Source organism: Cryptomeria japonica, chromosome 11 (genome assembly GCF_030272615.1).
Source record: "Cryptomeria japonica chromosome 11, Sugi_1.0, whole genome shotgun sequence".
Taxonomy (NCBI): Eukaryota; Viridiplantae; Streptophyta; class Pinopsida; order Cupressales; family Cupressaceae; genus Cryptomeria; species Cryptomeria japonica.
Window position 1 is genome coordinate 298,201,539 of NC_081415.1, and position 23,933 is coordinate 298,225,471.

Below are 23,933 nucleotides of genomic sequence, written 5' to 3' on the forward strand. Positions count from 1 at the left end.
TTTCTTTGCTGTTGTTGTATCTGTATCTGGTCAGAAGCAGACCTTAATGCTTTATGAAATGAGGCTTATGAATCAGGGCCTGTAAAGGTGTTGAAGCTGGTGGTCCTGTAACTGCAACTAGTGTTAGCGTTAATGGTGAGGAGCCTAAACAGCAGGAAGTTGTCCTGCAAAGCAGGCCTTCAAAGGGCATAGCTTTGCTGAGGCCAACAGTGAGTATAAGTTTACTGTTGAAGGGCCTGTGCCCCCTCCCCCATGGGACTTGCCAATCAATAGTAGATGTGAAATAGAAGATGCTGTTGCACCTGCCCCCTTTTTCTTTTTTCTCCCGATCCCACAGCATTGTTGCAAAATGGTATTACTGAATTGCAACTTCTCTGCCTACTCTCCATTTTTTTGGTGTCTATGATGACCTCGGTGGATAGCAGGTACACTCATCCATACCCTAACAAATAACTTTTTTTCTGTTTAAGAATAAGGACACGCTTCCAAATTACTATCCCCCAATCTCTTTAAAAAATGCTTTGCTAAATTGCATGTTATATGTTTTTGTGGATTGGAAAGAACTTATCTGCTATGTTGCTGGATTTCATGTTTTTATGCACTTAAAGCAGTTATTTTGCCCACCCCAGTCAAGTAGGGTACCACAACTAAGCCTTTCTGGTGCAACGGCCAGAAGATATATTCCAACAAGCTAGCAGGTCAGGCATCTTAGATTTATATATGCATGATTAAATATGACAGATAAGACATTTTTATTATGGTTTTAATGCCACTAGAGATCTAATCTTAGGTGTGTAATATCTAACTGTATTTGGTTATTCATGAAATGTTTACTTCATATTCATTAATAATCTACATAAGCAATTCCTGATGTCACTGGCTATTCCAATCAAAATTCCCTAAAGAGGTTCAAATAGTGTATATGCACTCCAAGCTTTTTGGAATAAATCTGCACCTCAGATTGCTCCGTAATTTGAGCCTCTATAGTGAATACCAGTCAATTATATGGAAAACAATCAAAATGTGATAAAAGCCATTTTTGATTGTCTAGTGCGTACTGTTCTCTTACATCTTTTATCGTAGGCCATTATTTGCCAACACTTAGTTATTTATAACTAAATGAACTGTTCATGTTAGTTGAACCAATTTCTGATTATTGTAGACATGTATACAATTTTTTTTCTTACTTTAGCTTGGGAGTTTCATTTATGTGGTCAGCCAACCACTTTCGGTGTAGATTATTTGAGGACACGAATAATTTCATTCTTATCTTATATATCTTAGGAGTTTCTTGTATTCTATCAGCTAATATAAGTCATAAGTCATAACTGATTAAATTGAAATTCTATCAGCTAATGTAAGTCATAACCGATTAAATTGAAATATTTATCATCTTCATCCAATTTTTCTGCTTGGATGAAAATCTTTTTAGTTGTTGATGTGGGTTTACTATAGCAACTATAAAATCCGACTCACATTGTCATTTAATTTCCTTAAGCACATATGTTATTTTAATTTTTTCAATTAAATTTCAATTCATTACTTAATTTTAATTTTTTTATTTTTTGCGCGACTTATTTCTCAACAATCTACAGAATGCCCTCTAGCACTTTGTCCAATGTGTAGCAGCATTCTAGTTAATGTCTTGCAACATATAAAAAATGTTCTGCAACATATAAAAAATGTTCTGCAACATTTGTGGGTGCTATTCTGCAGCACACAAAATTTCCTGCAACATTTCTGGTTTTATGTCCTGCAGCACATACAGAATGTCCTGCAACATTTCTGAGCAGTGTCATATAGCACATACAAAATGTCCTGCAACATTTCTGGGCAATGCCCTGCCCTGCAGCACATACAGAATGTTGGCAACATCCTGTGGGACTCTGCAAAAGATGAAGCTGGACAGATCTCATCACATGCTGTCTGAAAGGCATTGGATTATCAATTTTGAATCTCCATAAATGGTAAGGCTCTTGAAATTTTTCTTGGCTGCTTCAAGAAGACTGAACTTGCAGCCCATAAATTCAGCAACGTTGTTGGTGGTGTTCTAAGATTCATGCAGAAATCTAAATATTATAGTTTAGGACCAGACCAAAGCATACCAGCAGCTGCAGCTATGCCATGATTAGCTTTTGAGGCACTGTCAAAAAATAGCCTAAGATAATTAAAATGAATTTCTGGAGTGGGACAGACAGTTGGATTGGTGTTAATGAAAACCTAAAAGGTTCCTTTTTCTCAGGAAATTGGGTTTAGTACTAGATGGCACTTTCAGAGATTGATGTGTCTTCTAGAGGTGTTCATGTGACAACAAAATATGTAGTAGTAGAATATTCTTGCAAGAGACCACACATTGGCAACTTAAATCCCATTGGAAGATTATTTGATGTGCAAGGTCAAGACGTGGTTGATGTAGTGATTGTACACTTCTTTAATGCAAATGGAATACCATTTTATGTTTTTCGCTCACCTTTTTGTAGAGAGATGGTCCATGCTATCAATAATGGACCACTTGGATATAAACCACTTAGGTATGAAAAGTTTTGCACAATTCTAATTAATTAAGAAAAAAATTGATTAGAGCAACAGATTGCACCAATGAAAAGAGTGTGGTCTATAGAAGGATGTAGTATTGTAATGGATGGCTGGGCAAATGCTAGAAATCGTCCACTACTTAATATCATTTTAATATGCAACAAAGGGTCTTGTACTCACTATGGAAGTATTGTGATCATGTTGGAAGGTTGAAGGGGTCAGGTGGAACAATTACCATCACATGTAAGCTTTTTGAAACGTCATGGCAAAGTACTTACATGAGGGTGAGGGCTCATTTCTTTCATATATCATTGGAAAAAGCATTGGTCCTTGTCTAAATGAGATAAAACACTATGACACTGCTAGGGATCAAGAAAGGGTTGATGGGAAAGTATCTAATTTGAGCTCTCATGTTTCATTGACAGGGGTAATTGTTGCAACTAAAAATCAAAATAGAGAGTAAGAGGTGGATGTGTCTTCTAGAGGTGTTCATGTGACAACAAAAGATGTAGTTGTAGAATATTCTTGCAAGAGACCACACATTGGCAACTTATACCCATTAGAAGATTATTTGATGTGCAAGGTTAAGATGTGGTTGATGGAGCGATTGTACACTTCTATTATGCAAATGGAATACCATTTAATGTTGTTCGCTCACCTTTTTGTAGAGAGATGGTCCATGCTATCGATAATGGACTAGTTGGGTATAAACCACCTACAGAGAGATGGTCCATGCTATCAATAATGGACCACTTGGGTATAAACTACCTAGGTATGAAAAGTTTCGCACAACACTAATTGATAAAGAAAAAAATTGATTAGAGCAACAAACTGCACCAATGAAAAGAGTGTGGTCTATAGAAGGATGTAGTATTGTGATGGATGGGTGGACAAATGCTAGAAATCATCTACTACTTAATATCATGGCAACATGTAGCAAAGGGCATTATTTTTTGAAGGCAATAGATTGTTTAGGGCAAGAAAAATATGCAGGGTTTCTTCATAACCTTCTATGTGATGACATTAAGGAGGGGGGGTGGGCAAACATGTAGTCCAAGTGGTTATAGATTCTGCTTTTGGTTGTAAAGTAGCAGGTTTGTTGTTGCAAAAAGTACATGCATATTTTTTGGACACCATGTTGTGTGCACTCGTTGAATAATGCACTAAAAGATATTGGCAAGTTCTAGTGGTTTTCAAATCTCATTGAAAAGGGCATAATAATATGTTCATATGTAACCATCACCACACACAAGGCAACTATCAAAAATTTGCCAAGGTGGAACTTTTGAAACCCGTTGATACACAATTTGCTTCTTATTTTATTCTTCTTGAGCATCTTTGTAAAGTCAAAGGAGCTTTGTCCATAGTACTTAGTGATGCATGGGCAGCTTGGAGACAATCTAGATCATATATTGTAGTTGAGGTGAGAGGTAGGGTCCTTGGTGACCATTTTTTTGGGCTCATGTTAAATTTATTGTGGACTTTATTATTCCCATATGTGAGGTGATCAAATTTGCAGATTGAGACAAACTATTTTTGGGAGAAATTAATGAAAAAATGGATTCCATGTGTGAAAGAGTTAAGAAAATAATAGATGCAAGAGATTTTTCTCTACATGCCTTGATAGAAAAAAAGATACATGGAAGATGGAACAAACTCAACACACCCTTCATTGTGTTGCCTATGCCTTAAATCCTAAATGGTTTTGATATATAAGTGATCAATAAGAGGGCTCCATATGAGGATAGAAAGTTAAATGAAGGGATTTTTGGCTGTAATAAAAAAAGATTTATGGTTGAGGTGAGGATGCTTCAATTTTGAGAGTTCAATGGAATAAGTTTTCATGTAGGCATGGTGATTTTTCTTTCATGGAAGCTTCATATGATATGCATACAAAGAAAGACCTTATAGAGTGGTAGTAGAACCATGGAGGTGAAACCTTTGAATTGCAATCATTTGCAATAAGACTACTCTCACAAGTAGCCAACTCTTCAACTTGTGAGAGATATTGGAGTATCTATTGTTTTATTCACTCACTAAAGAAGAACCTAGTGTACATCCACTAAATGATCAGGGTCAAAGAAAGTAGAGAACCTAGTGTACATTCATAACTCACTTTTCTTTCATTCTCATGTAGTGCTTGGGTACAAGGAGGTTCCTTGAGCAAAATACAACCAAATGTCACCTATTGGAGAAGTTGCAGCCATGGTGGATGAAGTGGTTGAAGTAGATGGCCTCATGATTTACCCCTAATTTTACTACCAACAAAGGAACCCGAGCTTGGAAGTGATGAGCATTATTATTTGGAGAGCATCATAGCTAAGGAGCTAGTCATGGATGACATAGAAGTGTAGACGATAGATTTCTAATTTTCTGATTTTTTTTTTTTGGTTTGCGTATGAGCCTGTTAGGTTATCAATGTCGTATGCTAAAATTCATCATGTAATCAACTAGAAATCAAGGGAAATCATGAATCCCTATCCTAATAGAATTTAAACAAAACTCAATAGAATAATGCAAAACAAGAAACATGAGTGTAAAATCTATCAATCAATTCTCCCTATTCCATGATTGCATATAGCTTCCATTGCTTTTCTCTTCTTTGTGGTATGGTGTCTCTCAGATATCGCGTTGACAACTTGCAAATGACACAAAGATTCAAAGTTCGTGATTGCTGAAAATGGAGATTGAATGCTCAATTTATAGATAATTGGAGAGAATTGATTGAAAGGTGGAACATAATGATTAAGAGGTGGAACTCAGGTGAGCTCACATGCTGATTGATAGTTGAATTGCTAATTTGGAGGTGGAACAAAATATATTGAATAGATTAAATGAGTTAATTAATTGAGAAAAAAATTGATTAAAAGATGAAAAAGAATGATTGGAGGATAATTAAGAAAAAACAAAGAAAACTTTATTTAGAAAAAGTTAACTAGAAGATAGAAAAAGAATGATTGGAGAGAATTAAAGAAATTATGTAATTAATCAATTAATTGAAAAGATCAATTAAAATAGATGGAATAGTTAAGTGATTGAAAGCTTTTTGGAAAAAAAGCAAAGTGGAAGATAGAAATAGAGATTGAAAAGATAATAATTTAATTAATTAATTGATTGAATTAATTATTTTAGCACGTGCTTGCACTTTGATTTTGATTTTCAATTTAATCTTTGCATGAGATTTAATTTAAATATTGAATTTATTTTAAATTCAATTTGTTATTTGAATATATTTAGAACTTGACTTTGATTTTCAATTTGATATTTGAAATCATGCACATGTATTTGAAATTAGATGAAATTGGAAGAATTAGAAATTAAATGAAATTAAATAAAATTAGAAGAATTAATGAAATTGGAAGAATTAATTAGTTAATTAAATAATTCAAAGAAACTATTTAATTATTTAGAAATGGATTTTAATTAAATAATAAAGATTATTTAAATTAAAGGATGAAAATTACAATTAATTAAATAATAAATATTTAATTAATATTTAGAAAAATGGTTAATGATTAAATGATGATAGAAATTGAAAATGAGTTTATTTAAATAATAAAGATTATTTAAATTTAAGGATTTATAATCATAATTAATTAAATAATAATATATAATTAACATTAGAAAATGGTTTAAATGATTAAATGATGATAGAAATAGAAATTGGAATAATTAGTAAGATGATGAGAAAATATGAAATTAGAATAATAAGATTAATTAACTTAATTAAATAATTAAAGAATTATTTAACTAATTTAGACGAATAATTAGTACATGATTAATGAGACATTTTTAGGTGTCTACATTTGCCCTTCTTTGAGATAATGTTGAAATGACGTTGTTTCAAAGAAAACGATTTTTTTTTTGCTCCAGTATGCCCTGGTAACGCTTAGGGTGTAAATATGCCCCCTCGAGAGATTGTTTATGCATTAAAAGTATGAATGATCTCTCGAAAAAAGAAGAATGTGAGATAGAAGAATAGTTAGTTGATTAGAGATAGAGATAGGTGATGTGAAGATGATATTGAGATAGAATATGAGAGAATGAACCTTAGAATGAAATAGAATAATGTTAGATGATAGAAAATGATTTAGAAAGAGATGATGAGAAAATAATCAACAAACTAGCAATAAGCAAATGAGATGAAATGAGAATGATTGATTCATGAACCTGTGTCATTATTTATTGTGCAATATATATTCATCATTGAGCCTTATTATTGAACAATGGAGCTTAGCACATCAGGGTATAAGGAACCAAGATGTAAAGATATCTCATTGAGGAAACAAACATGTAGCATACAAGGAGTGAAACCCTCCATTTTGGGAAATACACTAGGGGTCGAGGTATGTGTGGCATTCACAAGTTGAATGCTCCTATCAGAGACACCCACTAGAGCAATTTCCCTAGAATTTCATCGGTTCACACCACAAACAACAAACAAAGAAAAAGATAATGCCCATCATGGCTCCTCTAGTCATTTGTGGACATCCTTGAGTAGCATAGGAACACGATCAGTTGCCAAATGATAAAAGATAAAGACTGACCCAGACAAAATTTAGCAGCTATACGATCTTGTGCCATCGTTCTCAGTTGCTTGATGTGATGGTTGATAATGTTTGATCTCAGAAAGTTGCAGACCCCATTTTAGACTGACCTGTTTGATTTCGAGTGTACCCTCTTCTATTTAAGACAAGATAATGATCACTTGATGTGGATATGATACAATTGATAAGACAGTTTGATCAGTTGATTGCAAATGTTTGACTGGATAGTCGTATCCTTTGTTAACTTCGTGCGAAGTGTATGCTGGATATATGCTAGGGTATTTGTTTCTTGCGAGACATTTTATTGCAAGTTTTTTGATTGATTTTTGAATTTTTGTCGATTGATATTTGAATGTTTTTTTTTTTCAATGTTTTTGGATTTTATATTTTCTCAATGTTTTTGGATTTTATATTTTTTCACTGTTTTTGGATTTGAATTTCAGGACTTTTTATGATTTTTTGAGGACTTTTTACGATTTTTAGGATTTTTTCAGTTATTATATGGATATTTTTGGTATTTTTTGCTTTTCAATGTTTTGGATTTGATGATTCCTGACCTGTCATCAATTGATAAAGATAAGATTAACTTGGACAAAATCCTATAGCCATATTGGTCTATGTCATTGTTTCGATTGTTTGATGATTGATAGGAATGTTTGGTGTGAGAGAGTGAATACCTTGTGTAAGTTCGATCTATTTGGTTTCGATTGTACCCTTCCCTGTATAAGACATGTTGATGTTTGATAGAGTTTGATCGATAAATTGATTAACAAGACATGTGATCAGTTTGATTGTAGACTTTGAGAGATTCTCTGTTGTTGATTTGATTCGATGGATGGTCCATGCTTTCTTGCATTGATTTTCAGTTTTTTATTTGTCGATTTTTAAGGGTTTTTTTTGGACATTTGATTTTGTTTTGATTTTTTCAGCTATGCCCCCAGTGTGCACACCTATATGACATGATGATCTGCAGAATGCATGTGGAGACAATGAATTTTTGACATGACTTATGTTAATGCAATATGCATGATAAAGATGCCTTTCCTATTCGACAAATGATGACCGTGTTTGTTTAGCATTTCGTAATACACCAATTGAATTGGAGGTACAAAACATTTAGTAGATAAGTGGTCAATCGATCCTTCAGGTCCCTTGGAACATCCAAATTAACACACTTAGTGACTAGAATTTACAAATGGAGACGCAAAAAACTTCCCCATTGGTTCTTGAAACTTTGATCTTCTTTTGCCCATGTGTGTGTAAATGAGTTAATTCCTGCTCTTGTGTTCACTAAAGATCCTTAGCATCCTATATGACTTTGCTACGTGGATTATCCTAACTTCAAAAGCATCCCGAATAGAGCCTCGCTGCCAACAAGCTTTTAGAGCTCCGACGAGGTTATAGACTGTAATCTCTCAAATATTGTTCCATTGCCAACAGACGTTCATAGCATTGACGGAGTTACTCGCATGTTCCTATAGTCAAGCGTTTTGTCACACTTTGTGTGCGTGATATTTCGGTTATATATCATTGCTCTTTTGCCTTGAGGTGGATATTTGGCATAACACTTTTTCTTTTTTTATTTTCTTGCCTTGACTTGTAAGTAATGAAACCTACTTTAGTGTGACAATTATAGCGGCGTTGAAGTAGAATTTTAGTTTTTTCACTAGTCATACGATCAACTAGGTGTCTAGAATGAATTAGAGATTTTGTTAATGTGTTTGAGATATATCAATTGATATATTTTGGGTTAACAAGTCTCAAATAGTGAAATCACTACCCAACCATAAGTAAAGCGTCGTCACAGGGTAATGTTGAAAATGAATGACCTTAGGATCTCAAAACTTCATGTTTGAATATCTAAGAAAAGGAGATGACCCTTGTTTCTCTTGAATGCAAACAAATGATAAACTTGGACAGTTGCCTTGTTTTATTGATGCTGCTATATGCTGCTGCAGGGATTTTTGCGAATGCGATGAATTTGAAAAAGAAACTATATGTGATGCAGTGCTTTGAATAAAATGAGATGCAATGCGGACAGTATAACCTAAACTAAACCAGCCCTTAGATATAATATCGTTTAAGGTGCATGTTGTTCATAGGATCAGGAAGTTTTGTGTAGGTAGTTCATTGGTCTTTGTTTGAAGAGTCGGATAAAGATGTCTTTTTCAATAGGATATAAGGACTCAACTAAGTGTACATGTTCAATATCTCCAATGTTGATTTCCTTAGTTTTTAGATTTTGTGGATCATTAGAGAGAAATTTGGTTCTGGCACCCATGAATTCAGCTATAGCCTTATCATTTTTAAAGCAATCCAACTGTGGTAGATTCTCTTGCGCCCAGTCTATCAAGTGTGGGTGTATGAGACAAATTGATTTTGGTTTCAAAGTTGTGACATGAGCAGGTGCTATGCATGTTTCTATTGATATACTTGAAGAGGATGATGAAGTCAACTAGGTGTTGATCTCATTAGCTGGTGTTATTTTTGTGCTTGAAGAAGATGATGGAACAATTTGGGTGTTGAATTCATTAGCGGATGTCATGCTTGTTTCTGTCACCACATTGACATGTGATAATGGCTCACATACAATTGTTGACAAGTTGTTCTGTGTAGTATGATCTAGATTAGTGATTTCATTGACAAGGGGTTCATGAACAACTTGTGTAGAGGGATTGGGATCACTAGGAGAAATGGTAAATTCATTTGAGAGGGAATCTTGTGAGAGAAATGGAGGATTATGACATGGAAATGAAGGGATGGAGGGATCTTGATCAGGATCTGGAGAAATAATGGGATCTTGCTTAGGACATGAAGGTGAAGGAATACTTTGATCTTAAATTGGAAAGGGATTATTAAGAAGGATGGAAGGGATGTCCTGATCTTGCTCAGGAGGTGGATGTTGGATGGGACTTGAAAGGACACTTTTCTCTTGAGATGGAAGGGTATCATTATGAATGGAATAGAAAAGAGCGAGGGGATCATCATAAGATTCTTGGTCGGTGCAATCTTGATAAAAAATTGGGTAGGATGGAAGGGTTTGTTCTTGATCTTTATTTGTTACAGGACTCATTTCTTTTGATTTAGGATCATCCTCTTGACATGGGGAAGGAGTTTGGATATGCATGGGAGACTCTTGGAATGTTTCAACACATTGGTCTGATGAGGACGAATTTTGAATGAGATCCTCTGAATCATGACTTGAATCATATTGGATTTGTACGATGGATAGCCTTTGGGAGGTTGTGTTATTGGATAGAGATGGCATGGATTGGTCTTGTGTGACTTCAGGGGATGATGAAATGGTGGATAGATATGGTTGATTTGGGCTTTGGTTGAAAGGGATTTGATTTTGGTTGAAAGGAGTATGATATTGGGTGAAAGATTGATTTGGGTTGAATGAATTTTGATTTGGACTTTGGTTGAAAGGGGTTTGATTTTGGTTGAAAGAGGTTTGAATGTTGGGTTGGTGTGAATTTTGATTTGGACTTTGGTTGAAAGGGGTTTGATTTTGGTTGAAAGAGGTTTGAATGTTGGGTTGGTGTGAATTTTGATTTGGACTTTGGTTGAATGGGGTTTGATTTTGGTTGAAAGGGGTTTGATTGTTGGGTTGATATGATTGGTATGATTGATCTAGCGGGTTGAAAGAAAAAAAGGTTGACATGACTCTAATGTTGGTTGAACTAAGGTAGGAATGATTTTGTTGAAGAATGAAGGTTGACATGTTTGAATGGTCTCACAAGAAGAAGAAGGTTGGCTTGATATTGATTCCCTCATGGTCATAACTTCTCTCATCATTTTTTCTAACCAGCCCATATGGTTGTTAGGACTAGTCATGTCTATCATTTGTTGTTGCAAAGTCTTGATATATTGAGCTAAGGTTTCTATGGATGGCGATGGAATAGGAATGGAAGGGATGAATTCTCCACCTTCCCTACAAAATGTATAATGCCAATCCATGATGTTTTCTTGACTGGTTTGGACCTAGGATCACAACATGTAAGATGTTTTCTCCATTTCTCTGAATGTGACAATGTTTGATTTGTTGAACTTGACAAACTTGTTTGAGTTGAGGTTGAGTTTGATTGATCCTCTGGTTGTGATTTGGATGTTTGGGGTATGACTTTCTAGGTTGATTATGCAAATGACGACGGACTAAGACATACATATATGATGTCTAGACAAGGACTATAAATGAGGATGATAATAAGGACGCAAATGAGGACTATGCATGGACTTATGCAACTTCTAAGGATGTATATGAGGACGATAATAAGGATGCAAATGAGGACTATGCAAGGACTTATGCAACTTTTAAGGACATATATTAGGATGATAATAAGGATGTAAATGAGGACTATGCAAGGACTTATGCAACTTTTAAGGACATATATGAGGACGATAATAAGGACCTAAATGAGGACTATGCAAGGACTTATGCAACTTTTAAGGACATATATGAAGATGATAATAAAGATATAAATGAGGACTATGCAAGGACTTATGCAACTTTTAAGGACATATATGAGGACGACAATAAGAACGTAAATGAGGACTATGCAAGGACTTATGTAACTTGACATATATGAGGATGATAATAAGGACGTAAATGAGGACTATGCAAGGACTGCCTATGGTCACAAGTATGTAAAATTTTTGAGTTTGTAGGCCCGTCTGATGTTTGAAGGTAAACTTTGTTTCCAGTAATTTTGTTTGTAGGACAAGTTTTTTGTTTTCCAAATTTGAGAACAGTTGTTTGAAGATAGGTATAGTTGACTTAATTGTGTTTTGACCAACTTTGAGAATTCAGAGATACGCAAGATAGGGCCTGAAATAGCCCAAATACTGACTCAATACTGGTCCGGTACAACGATACACATAAAAGCACATAATACAATCTTAGGTTGGAAGGTGGACACCATTCAATGAGGCCCTCGTAGCAAAATATCGAAACAAAACAAACAGATAGAGAGTCTGGCAGCACTGGCTCCACTCCATGGCACACCTCTTGGGCATACCAATCTCTCTTACCTCGAAGATCCGAGGATCTTATCATCGAGAGATTTCTGTCTCATAATGCAAGGTATATGAGGGGTATCTATGGGGTACGATCCGCACTTCCGGAATCACTGAATGTGGGATTTGGGCTACTAAGTTGGATTTCGATCCAACGACGGATTCTTAGAGCAAGCCACTTAAGATTTTAGTTAAGCTTATCGGTGCAGGGAAGGCCCCCACATACATTTAATTCACTCAACACTCTAGCCGTTTGACCAGTATATTTATATAGCGGCTCGAAAAACCCGCTTAAGAGTACGTTGGGAGAGATGATAACCCCAACGCATCTTAATTCAAAATACCTTTGTGGGGTGATGAAATCCCCAGTCAAAGATACCCCTCAGTACTAAAATGAAAGATTGGGTGTTGTTATCACCTTCTCCCTTTCTCCCAAGACCCCGAAGGCGGGTGGAAAGGTAGTTGATGCAATAGTTTGTCCACCCCAAACACGATAAAAAGTTCTTTCCCTTAAGCAAAAAAATTGAAATGTGAGTTATTCTATTGATAAGCCTAATTCACTTTCATTTTAAAACCCAAATTTAGGTGTGAGATACGCATGTTCATGTCAATTTTAAAACACCAAACTGAAATGTGAAAGCATGCATGTCAATTTTAACCAGGTTTATTTTAAGCCCAAAACTGAAGTGTGATAATATGCTTGTCCATTTTAACTAGGTTTATTTTAAGCCCAAAACTGAAGTGTGATAGCATGAGTGTTTATGATTCAGTAATAATCTGGTCCTCTCTGTAAATTGGTGCAAACAAATAATCAGTAACCCAAGAAAATTCACAGAAAGCAGAAGATTAACAATAAAAAAAAACAAAACGAATGCGTAATGATATCTGAGTGATTGCATGACTCTGTATGATCGATTGCGTGACTCTGTATGATTGATTGCGTGATTCTGACAGAGCGATTGCGTGATTCTGACAGAGCGACTGCGTGATCCTATCTAGGCGAATGCGTGATACATAAACATACCCAACAAAAATAAAAATAACAAAGCTAATTCTGATCCGGAACTTGCAAAACAGATTGTGATGCCCGAGCAAGATCTTTCATCATCCACTCAATGTTAAGAAAATCATATTTTACTCTATACTAGAGAACTAGGTTGTTGTATCTGTCAATGGCTGGTTGGTCCTTTAGATCTCGTATCTGCTTTTCTGCCTTTAGGATTTGCTGATAGCGTGTGGCTTGTCTTCTTGTTCCTTCGTCCTCCTGGCACCTGAAATTCTGAATTGTACCTTACGTACCATAAGATGTCATTATTAAAGCATGCAATAAATATAAACCATATTCAGATTTAACAAATTTATTATAGAATCCAAACATAACAAAATGCAGATAATGAGAAAAATCAGAAAAACAGAACGCATAAACTAGCTAACGAATGCGTAACAGAATCTGATCGATTGCGTGATAGTATCTAGACGATTGCGTGATGGGTTCTGCACGAATGCGTGACCCTATATGCTCGATTGCATGATCCTGTCTATGCGATTGCGTGATTTTGACTCTGTTATGCAATCGGTACAAACCTGCAAAAAATGAAAAAAATCCGTACGATCTGCAAAATCACACAGAAAACAAAGACGGTTAAATTGCTGTTAGGTCACGTCGGGTTCACAAAAATGTCGTATGCTAAAATTCATCATGTAATCAACTAGAAATCAAGGGAAATCACTAATCCCTACCCTAATAGAATTTAAACAAAACTCAATAGAATAATGCAAAACAAGAAATATGAATGTAAAATCTATCAATCAATTCTCCCTATTCCATGACTGCATATAGCTTCCATTGCTCTTCTCTTCTTTGTGGTATGGTGGCTCTCAGATATCGCGTTGACAACTTGCAAATGACACAAAGATTCAAAGTTTGTGATTGTTGAAAATGGAGATTGAATGCTCAATTTATAGATAATTGGAGAGAATTGATTGAAAGGTGGAACAACATGAATAAGAGGTGGAACTCAGGTGAGCTCACATGCTGATTGATAGTTGAACTGTTGATTTGGAGGTGGAATAGAATAGATTAAATGATTTAACTAATTGAGAAAAAAACTGATTGAAAGATGAAAAAGAATGATTGGAGGATAATTAAGAAATGACAAAGAAAGCTTTATTTAGAAAAAGCTAACTAGAAGATAGAAAAATAATGATTGGAGAGAATTAAAGAAATGATGTAATTAATCAATTAATTGAAAAGACCAATTAAAATAGATGGAATAGTTAAGTGATTGAAAGCTTTTTGGAAAAAAAAACAAAGTGGAAGATAGAAATAGAGATTGAAAAGATAATAATTTAATTAATTAATTTAGCATGTGCTTGCACTTTGACTTTGATTTTCAATTTAACCTTTGCATGAGATTTATTTCAAATATTGAATTTATTTTAAATTCAATTTGTAATTTGAATATATTTAGAACTTGACTTTGATTTTCAATTTGATTTTTGAAATCATGCACATGTATTTGAAATTAGATGAAATTGGAAGAATTAGAAATTGAATGAAATTAGATAAAATTAGAAGAATTAATTAGTTAATTAAATAATTTAAAGAAACTATTTAACTATTTTGAAATGGACTTTAATTAAACAATAAAGATTATTTAAATTAAATGATGAAAATCACAATTAATTAAATAATAAATATTTAATTAATATTTAGAAAAAAGGTTAATGATTAAATGATGATAGTAATTGAAAATGAATTTATTTAAATAATAAAGATTATTTAAATTTAAGCATTAATAATCATGATTAAATAAATATTTAATTAACATTAGAAAAAAATGATTAAATGATGATAGAAATAGAAATTGGAATAATTAGTAAGATGATGAGGAAATATGAAATTAGAAGAATAAGATTAATTAACTTAATTAAATAATTAAAGAATTATTTAACTAATTTAGACGAATAATTAGTACATGATTAATGAGACATTTTTAGGTGTCTACAATCAACATTTCAAATTTCAATATGTAGTAATTACTATTAAATATGTAGTATGAACTCTTTGACTATTTAACACAATGATATTTGTGTGTTTAAACTTTAAACTTTAAAGTTATTGTTAAACAATAAACTTTATCAGTGTTCTTGTTTTGAAAGTTCAGTGTTATGATATTTTCAGTTTTAATGTAGCAAATTTATAAATTATTAAGTTATATAAAAAAATGGTGTCTCCAAGTACCCACTATCTCCTTTTTTTTTTCAAAAATAGACTTATTGGTACTGGTCTCTTGGCAACCTCGACAAAAGGAGGCCACTTGGCATGAGGGAGCATAGAGGTTTGTGGCTCTGAGTTGGATCCTCCCAGCATCTGATGCTATGACCAGTTCCCCAATAGCATAATGCCATAAAGTATTATTTTTAAATCAAATCAGCACCTCTAACAATTAAGGACTGGATTTTAGAGGTGCTATGCTTTTGAAGGATGAAATTGAGCAAACACATGCCATCTTTTCCATCATCGTATTGGTAAACAAGGATCTGCTTCAAAGAGGCATAAGAGAATTGAGCTGAGTCCAGACAAGCTTAGCACCCAGGGCATTGCTCATAATGAGTGCAGATGTGATTCACATGCCTCTTTGCTGTTTTTTCTTTTAGAGACTTTATACTTACCTACTAGATGAAATATTTTCTTGTGGTTTTGCTGATCACTTGCCATAAGAAGTCATTGAATGGAGATGGGGGCATGATAAATTATGATCTGTTAGATGGGAAGGCTGGAACTTAAAACCATTTGGCCTGTGAGACTTAGTTACCCATTCTTGAAACTTTGAATGTAATTGTAGTTTTTTCTAAATGTTATAGCTAGCAATCAGAACTTTTTAGTTTGAAGCTCATAGAAACAACCAAATACTTAAAAGAGGCCAGTGCCATCATGCACAAATTAAAGAATTTGGGAAAAGCTTAAGCTCTCAGCAGGAGAGACTTTAATGATGTAAAATCTGCATTTGTTGGCATTAGTGGCAGCTTCTAAAGTCAGCAAAAGATTGTCAAGACAGCTCTTTATCTTTCTGACATTCAGCCTGGTAGCTTCCCCCAACAAGATGGTGTCATCAGCAATCTGAGCATAAGTAATCTCTCTAACCACATTAGCAACCTATTCCAATAATATCTTCAGCTTCTTGGCTAGAGATATAATGCGATTTCTCTGCTTGTCTGAGTCAAATAAACATCACATACTTAAGATACTAATTGATAGACAATGTATTCTAGAACCTTTTTACTAAAAAATAATAACTCTTTAAGGCAAGGTGTAGGAAAGCATCTGTTGTAAGCTCCGACAAATGATAGTCTACTGGTCTATCCTCACACCAAGCAAAGGAAATGCAAATGCAAATGCATTTCCTTCTGGACATCTTCACAGTGGGTACATAGTTCTGTGGGAGGTAACAAGGTGGATTTTAGTGAATTTGTCATAATTTCAAATTTGCTTCTACTTAACCTATGCCATTTATCACACAGCCGTGTCTTCTTTCGCTTCTCATATATATGATGAACCATACAAACATAAACACACTTTTTTATACAAATTAATAATTTTATAGGTTTCCACATAATCCACAATAGATTAACATAGAAAATAGAAGGAACAAACTTACTCAACTTTGTCTTCTTTCATTTCTCATTATGATGGTTAACCATACTGACACAAACACATGGCTTTTTAGTTTTTACACATTAATAATTTACTTTGTTACCACATAACCTGCAACAGATTCATACAGAATATACAAGAAGGAACAGATTATAGCCATCCTTCGCCTGGATAACATCCTGGGACCTGAATACATCTGATGCATTTAAGCAGTCACTTGCGAATGACCCTAACCATTCAAATGTTTAACTGGCCTTACGGTCGGTTGTTTGTTGAAGTTAGGTAGCAACGGTCGGATGACCCTAACTATTCAAATGTCTAACTGGCCTTACGGCCTTAGACATTTGCATGATTAATCTTTCTCTTCTATCCTTGCATTCTGATCATAGATCAATATACTGTATGGTGATTGATTTAATCATCTATATAACTATCGAATCATACATGCTATCGATCCTATGTATAATTAGTAATAGCATATTACTAATTATACATTGCACTGATTGCATTTATATATATCAATCCGTATGTGCTATTATTAATATTGTTATCATTACATGTTATCGGTTAACTAATTATACCGATTGCAAATTGTGGTTAAATGTCACTTATTATTGATCTCTATTGATTGACATGGCTCCACATAGGAGTCACGACTCTATGTGGAACTATGTCGGTTCCACATAGAGCCGTGACTCTATGCGGTCCACAAAAGCAGAGATATATTGACACTATCACATTGGGTGGGACATGGATACAACAGTTGTTACGATAAGGTGCAGTCGATATATGAAGGTGAAGATCAATATAAGTGCTGTCAATATCATTGATTGATATTATTAAAAGTGCAATCGATATTCTGCAGATATATATAGTGTGATCAGCATTAAAGTAAATGCTGAAATATATGTATAGATATTACTGTGAATAATTCAAAATCAGAGATTAATCAAAATATCAGTAATACAATTATATTCTGTAAATTGAAACATATAGAAATATAATATTGGATTAAATCTAAAGTGACAATAAAAATTTAAAATACCATAAATCTGATCAAAACTTTAACATGGTATCAGAGCCAAGTCCAGGCTAGGAGCCCCAAGCACACGAGAGGTGTGGCTTAAGGGGGGGTGTTGGTGTTGGAAATAAGCCACACCTGGACCGACGATGGACTGGTCCAAGAGGGGCCAGTAGCTCAGTGGTAGAGCACTCCAGCAGCATATGGAAGGTCCTAGGTTCGAGTCCTAGCTGGTCCATGTCTCAACAAATATCTCATTTGCTACTTAAGCATTGAGAAAGTCTCTTTCTTCTTGGGAACTTCTCAAGTATCATGCAGAGGCAATCCTGAATTTGGAGAACATCCCAAGTGTCTTTAACTCTGAGGCAACAATTAAATCTGAGAACATTCCAAGAGTACCAACTCTGAGGCAATTTCATACTTCTCCTTGTTCTGTCTCTGTTCATTCAAGGAAATATGCGCACACACTATGGGTGCAACAACAGGACAAACTACACAAAACATAAACATTCACATACATGTGTAACGGTTTACAAACCTTACATGCTTCTGAAGATTTTTTCTTTGATTTCCGTTTCTCACATGCAGATCAACAATTGACTGTGCTTCTTCCAAGGAAAATTACCTCAGGTGCTGCTATCACAAATTTCTTTCTAGACTGACTGTGGCAACCCAACTTCCACCTTTTGTCTCTCTTTTATCTGTCTATTCTTCTCACTGTCTATCTGTGTGGATTTCTTCTCCCTTCCATCTGCACTGTTTTTGTCTTTATCCCTGCTTCCTTCTCTTTACATTGCAGCATTTGCATGCCTTTTTATTTAATTTTTTGGGGTGGCACAGTCAGCAGACCCCAAACCCAATAAGTTTTGTCACATTTCGTAATCTTTACAAATCAGGTTGTTGTGGCACAGTGATTTCCCTTTTTATTCTATTTTAAATTTTTTTTTTCTTTATCTCGAAGCAATCATATATTTTGTATTAAATTTGGGTAAGATGTTGTCAGCACAGTCCTTTCCTCGTAAATTCTATGTTGGCCTTATCTTTTCAATGACCATCATGCGATTTGATTTGTTTTTCCGTCTTTATTGTTTGCAGCTTATTCTGTCCACGTTTCTTCCTCCATGGATATGATTTAAATTTCAGGCAACTCTTAATTTGACTATCCACCATTTCGGTTATATTTACACCTATGCCATTACTGGAGATAATTTATCTGCCTTAAAATCGGTGTTTTGCTGTGTTCAAGTCATCTACCACCTCAGGGAATTGTGCACCCATTTGACTATGTTTGACATAATTTCCTTATGTGAGTTTTGCACAGAAATCCAAAATGATCATGGTGTCTTGTTTCATAAAAACAATATAATGACACATGAACCCATAAAACAATTCCATGGAAGTTGAAGAGTACAAATACAATGAGGTTCTAGGGTTCTTGAGATGTTGGCACTTGCATGTTGCTTATTCAATTTGCTTGTTTGACCTAATGACGTTTATTTGCATTGTAAAGTCCTTGAATGGAGTGCCCTTGTGTGGAGGAGTTGCAAATTGATTAGTATCTTGCGTGCCCTGACTTAAAGGTGTTGACTTTAACGAAGTATAACACATGTAGGGAGGGTTACAATTATGTGAGTTACATCTAATATTCCCTTGTTCATTGCTTATACCTTTTGGAGATGAATGCTATGTTTGGAGTTTTATATTTTATTATTTTCTAAATTTCATTTTTGAATCCTTTGATTATTGCTTGCGTCCCTTGGAGAATCTTTCCATCTCATGGAGTAGTTACATCTTTGGGATTTACACTCTTTGTTCCTCATTCAAAGAGATGCATAGTTCTCTTTGTTGAGATTGGAAAATGTTAGCTTCCATGAGAGTGATAAGGTGTAGGAAGGAGATGGGGAGATCTTCGCAGGTCCTCAGGAGCTTGGATGAGAGAACTGGGGAATACCCAGAAGAGAGGAGACTGGGAAGTAATCACCTGTGAAGTTGTTTTTGCAGAGATTGGTGCTGTATAGTGAAGATTGAGAGGGGTTGTGGTTTTGCAGGGTGGAGATGATATTGATATGGAATTGTAGATTGTGAGCTTCTGTCACTAGTTTGTATTCAGTCAACATGTTAACACTTGGGTGTTTATACAGGTTTTGGAGTCCTAGAATATGAGTTTTGTAAAGGGAGACCATCAAAATTTATGTGAAACTTGATTTAAGTATGTTATTCAAAGATCAATAAAATTTGCAATCTCCTTTATGCGTTGGTGTCACTGTTTTGTTTTAAAAATCAGCAAGAGTAAACATATAGGTTTTGATTCCAGATCACAAAATTGTGTCTTTTGATGAGTATTGTGTCTTATATTAGTGAGTAAATAATAGTTTTTGCTCATCCTTAAAAATCAGCTTGTCAGGGTTTTTAGTGTGTATGCTTACACTTGCAGGGTTTTCCTCCACATTGTTGTCATACCAGGACATCAAAAAGATCAGATTGTTTATGAGTGATAGACCTCATCTTGTGTCCACAGAAGTGCTGTTGTGTGGTCTTGCTACAAGGTTAAGGCTGCCCTTTATTGCCCCACCATCCTTGACGACTGCAATACTCTTGCTGAGGAGTTGGACTCATCTTTATTTTCAAGAGACTTCAGTTATTGGAACGAATTCATGTCTACTTGGTTCATGAAGATGGACATGGTAGTTGGAGGTACGTGTCAAAGGAGACTCCATGTTTGTTGAAGGAAGCAAGCTAGAAGACTGAACATTGAACATTGAAAGCCTCCATTGTGCCACAAAGCCATAGATCTCCTCGAATCCCTCCCACTCTATTTTTATCCTCATTGCTCCTCCAATTGCCTCTCTTGAACCTTAGTTTCTCCCATTTTCTCACTATCCCTTTGATGCCATAGCCAAATGTGATGTTGCAGCCTAAAGGCTGCAGAGCTGCTGATTCCTGTTGGGCGTGTACCCACCTATGATTGGGCAGCCATGTGTCCATGAGGGGGCTCACTTGCAGTGGTACTCTGGTGGGATGATAGCCTCACCCTTAATGTCAATAGGTGTCATTTATTAATAGCCTCACTTGGTATTAACCCTGAGTTCTAGATGTTGAGCTTTGTGGAGCATGGTGGGTTGTGAAGCCTCGGCCTAAATGCTGAGGTGGTACAGACTCTTGTTATGTGTGTTCCCAAGGCTGGGACCCACCCACAGTTGGGCAGCCACATGTTCCGAGGGGATTTGCCTGTAATGTTGCTCTAGTGGGACAAAAACTTCACTTTTAATGTCATTAGTAACAGTTCAGGTTTTTTTTCCTTTTGTGATGGCCTTTCTTGAGGTTTTTGTCCTATGAGAGCACCATTGCAGTGAACCCCCTTGTGGACGTGTGGTTGCTTGATCATGGGTGGGTGCTAGCCAACACACCCAACACCATTGCAGGCGAACCCCCTTGTGGATACATGGTTGCCTGATCATGGGTGGATGCTAGTGGATACATGGTTGCCTGATCATGGGTGGATGCTAGGGGTGCTAGCCCACATGCCCAATGAGAATCTGCATCACTGCAACATTTAGGCTATGGCATCACACTGAAGCCCTTCACCATTCTCTCATGTTGCAGATCCTTTCCCTATAACTCCTCTCTCTAATTAGTAATTTCTAATTTCTGTAATTTTCATTACTCTCTTTTCTCCCATCACACCTACTCCCCACCATTGCATAGAATACCTTCGGGGCACTTGTTTTTCTACACACACCACCATCAGCACCTCCACTTGGGTTCACAGATTCTAATCGAGGCTGGAATATCCCCACAAAATACACCCAAAATCTTGTGCCCCCATCTTTAGCTGGTTAGATCTCTGTTCTGGACCACACTGTTCATATTTTGAAAGCATCTGAATTTTTTGTGTGTTTCCAAATAATATGAAATATGTCAGACCCATATACACAATTTTCCCAGTAACACCAATGTCCAGACACTAATTCAAAGGGTGACTGTTTGTAGCATTAATCGGGATTTCAATCTTACATTGAAAAAAGTGAATGTTTTATGAAATGTTTGTATCATTAATCGGGATTTTAATCTTACCATTCAAAAAGGTGAATGTTCTATGAAATGTTTGTATCATTAATTGGGGTTTTCAAGCTTACTGTATCGTAGTTTGAGTGAGAGGATAAAATGGGCCCTACTGAAGCTGCTGCTCTGTGTTATTTCTTGGAATTAATATCACGTTGGAGGCTTGCTTGCTATGTCTTGGGCCCTAGTTTTGTACCAGTGTAATAATTTTGACCTAGAGTTGTAATTAGTTTTTTTAAAACATGGTATACTATTTTTTTCGCTTCATGAATTGTCTAAGGAGACATGGAAAGCTAATAGGTTTTGCGAGTGGGGCCTCACACACTGTTTTAATTGTTGCTTGTTTTAAATATCTCGCTCTTTTTGAATTCTCACATAATTTTTGGTGAAATTTTAAAATGGGAATTTTATCCAGTTGGCAAAAACTTTGGGAGGGAAGATAGATCTGGAGCCATCTGGCAACAAAAATTTAATGCAGTAGCTGCATAATTTCTGCTCCATCTCTTTTCCCGTGGCTGGGAGTTTGCTTCCTAAATTGTAGCTGTTCCTACTGTTTAGATGTATACAAGATGTTCATTGAACCATCATGGTCCTAAAAGTCTAAGCTGTAGCCCTTCCATTGATTCTCTAATAGGTTTTATCAGATATGGGAAAATTGCAAGCTTTTTTGTTTCATTCTACATATAAGGATAATGCTTTGTTGCAGTAGTCAGCAAGATGTAGTTCAAGCAGTTTACCAATTTGTAATAAGGCTTTAGTTCTAAGTTCTTTTTCTGTTATTGATGAAGCTGGTCAATGCATTGTGTGACAAAGTTACAAAGTACAATGCTTGACTAATGGAAATTTTTGTGGTGAATTCTGGTCCAATTTTATGTGAAGAGCAAATCTTTTATGAAAGCTTGACCAAAGCCTGTGGTAAAACTATGGATAATTGTTTAGGAGAAGATGTAAATTAGTGTTTAGATGTGAAGCACAGATTAATTTCCATTTGATCAGTTTTTAAGTGATAGTCTTTTGGCTGCAGGAGACCTATTCTTGGAACAGTATGTGATTTCTGAACCAGAAGCAACATGTACAGAGCATGTCTACATGAAGATAAGTGCCTCATTTTTGCTAGCGATTGCCTATGGGATCTTCTGTGAAATGATACCGTTTGTGACGTTACTATAAAATGCCCAAGTGGCTGTAGACCTCATCTTTCAAGGGTATTATAGAAGATACCCTGTTCTATGAAATTGCCTGTAGAATGGGGAAGTGGACATAACATTAGTGTAGTTTGATTGATTTGAAATTAAGATGGAACAGAAGCAGATGATAGTGCTTTTTGAGATAGATATTTACATATGCATATGTAACTATAGTAAGAAGAAACAGAAACAAATAGATAGTTCCCTTTGAGATACATATTTGTATATGCATATAGAACTTGCGCAAGCAAACATATGCAAAAATCCAGGTCATTGGCTATGGCTCTGGTGATCTTTTGAATTGTTCCACTTATAAGAGTCGTGATTTGTGGGATGGGGAGTGGGTACCCTGAGGCTTATAATTATGATTCTTTGCACCTACGGCGGGATGCTTTTACCCCCATTAAAGCATATATATGTATATGTCTTAACGTTTTTTTTAAATAAATAATAAAATATCTATTTTTTATTCAGTAAATTTATTTAATGTTCGTATTTACAATATTTGAAGTAATAATATATATATTTTATTTGTTGTCTACGATTTTTTTATATTTATATGTTACATTTAATAATATTATAAATTTAAAAAAGAATTATTAAAAATTAAAAAAATATGAAAAATTGAAAAATATTTTGTAATAAAAATTGATAGAAAATTTATAAAACTATTTTAATATTAATATGTGGAATACCATTTTTTATAAATTGAATTACGACTCTCAATCTATTTTAAATATTAAATAATATATATCAAAATTAAAAAATATCCACTATCTTTTAATCTAGTTAGGGTTAGGGTTAAGATTAGGTTAAGGTTAGAGTGAAGGGTTGCTTAAAATTAAGCTTTTCATTCAAAGATAAAGCTTTGGTTAGGGTTAGGGTTAATATTAGCGTTCGATTAGGGT

At 35.0% G+C, this 23,933-nt stretch overlaps 1 protein-coding gene across 6 annotated transcripts in view; it reads left to right on the top strand.

Annotated features, from left to right (window-relative positions):
• The window catches only part of LOC131072199 (probable protein phosphatase 2C 8), a 28,181-nt gene extending 4,678 nt beyond the window's left edge, over positions 1 to 23,503 (top strand). The window contains exons 5-7 of one of the 6 annotated variants that reach the window (XM_058008295.2): positions 35 to 425; positions 609 to 698; positions 22,863 to 23,503. The gene's annotated coding sequence lies outside the window, so the exon portion shown is untranslated. The remainder of the gene's footprint in view (positions 1 to 34; positions 426 to 608; positions 699 to 22,862) is intronic. The other 5 variants (XM_058008286.2, XM_058008277.2, XM_058008313.2 and 2 more) reach the window with 5 other exon arrangements.
• Positions 23,504 to 23,933: the final 430 nt, after the last annotated feature.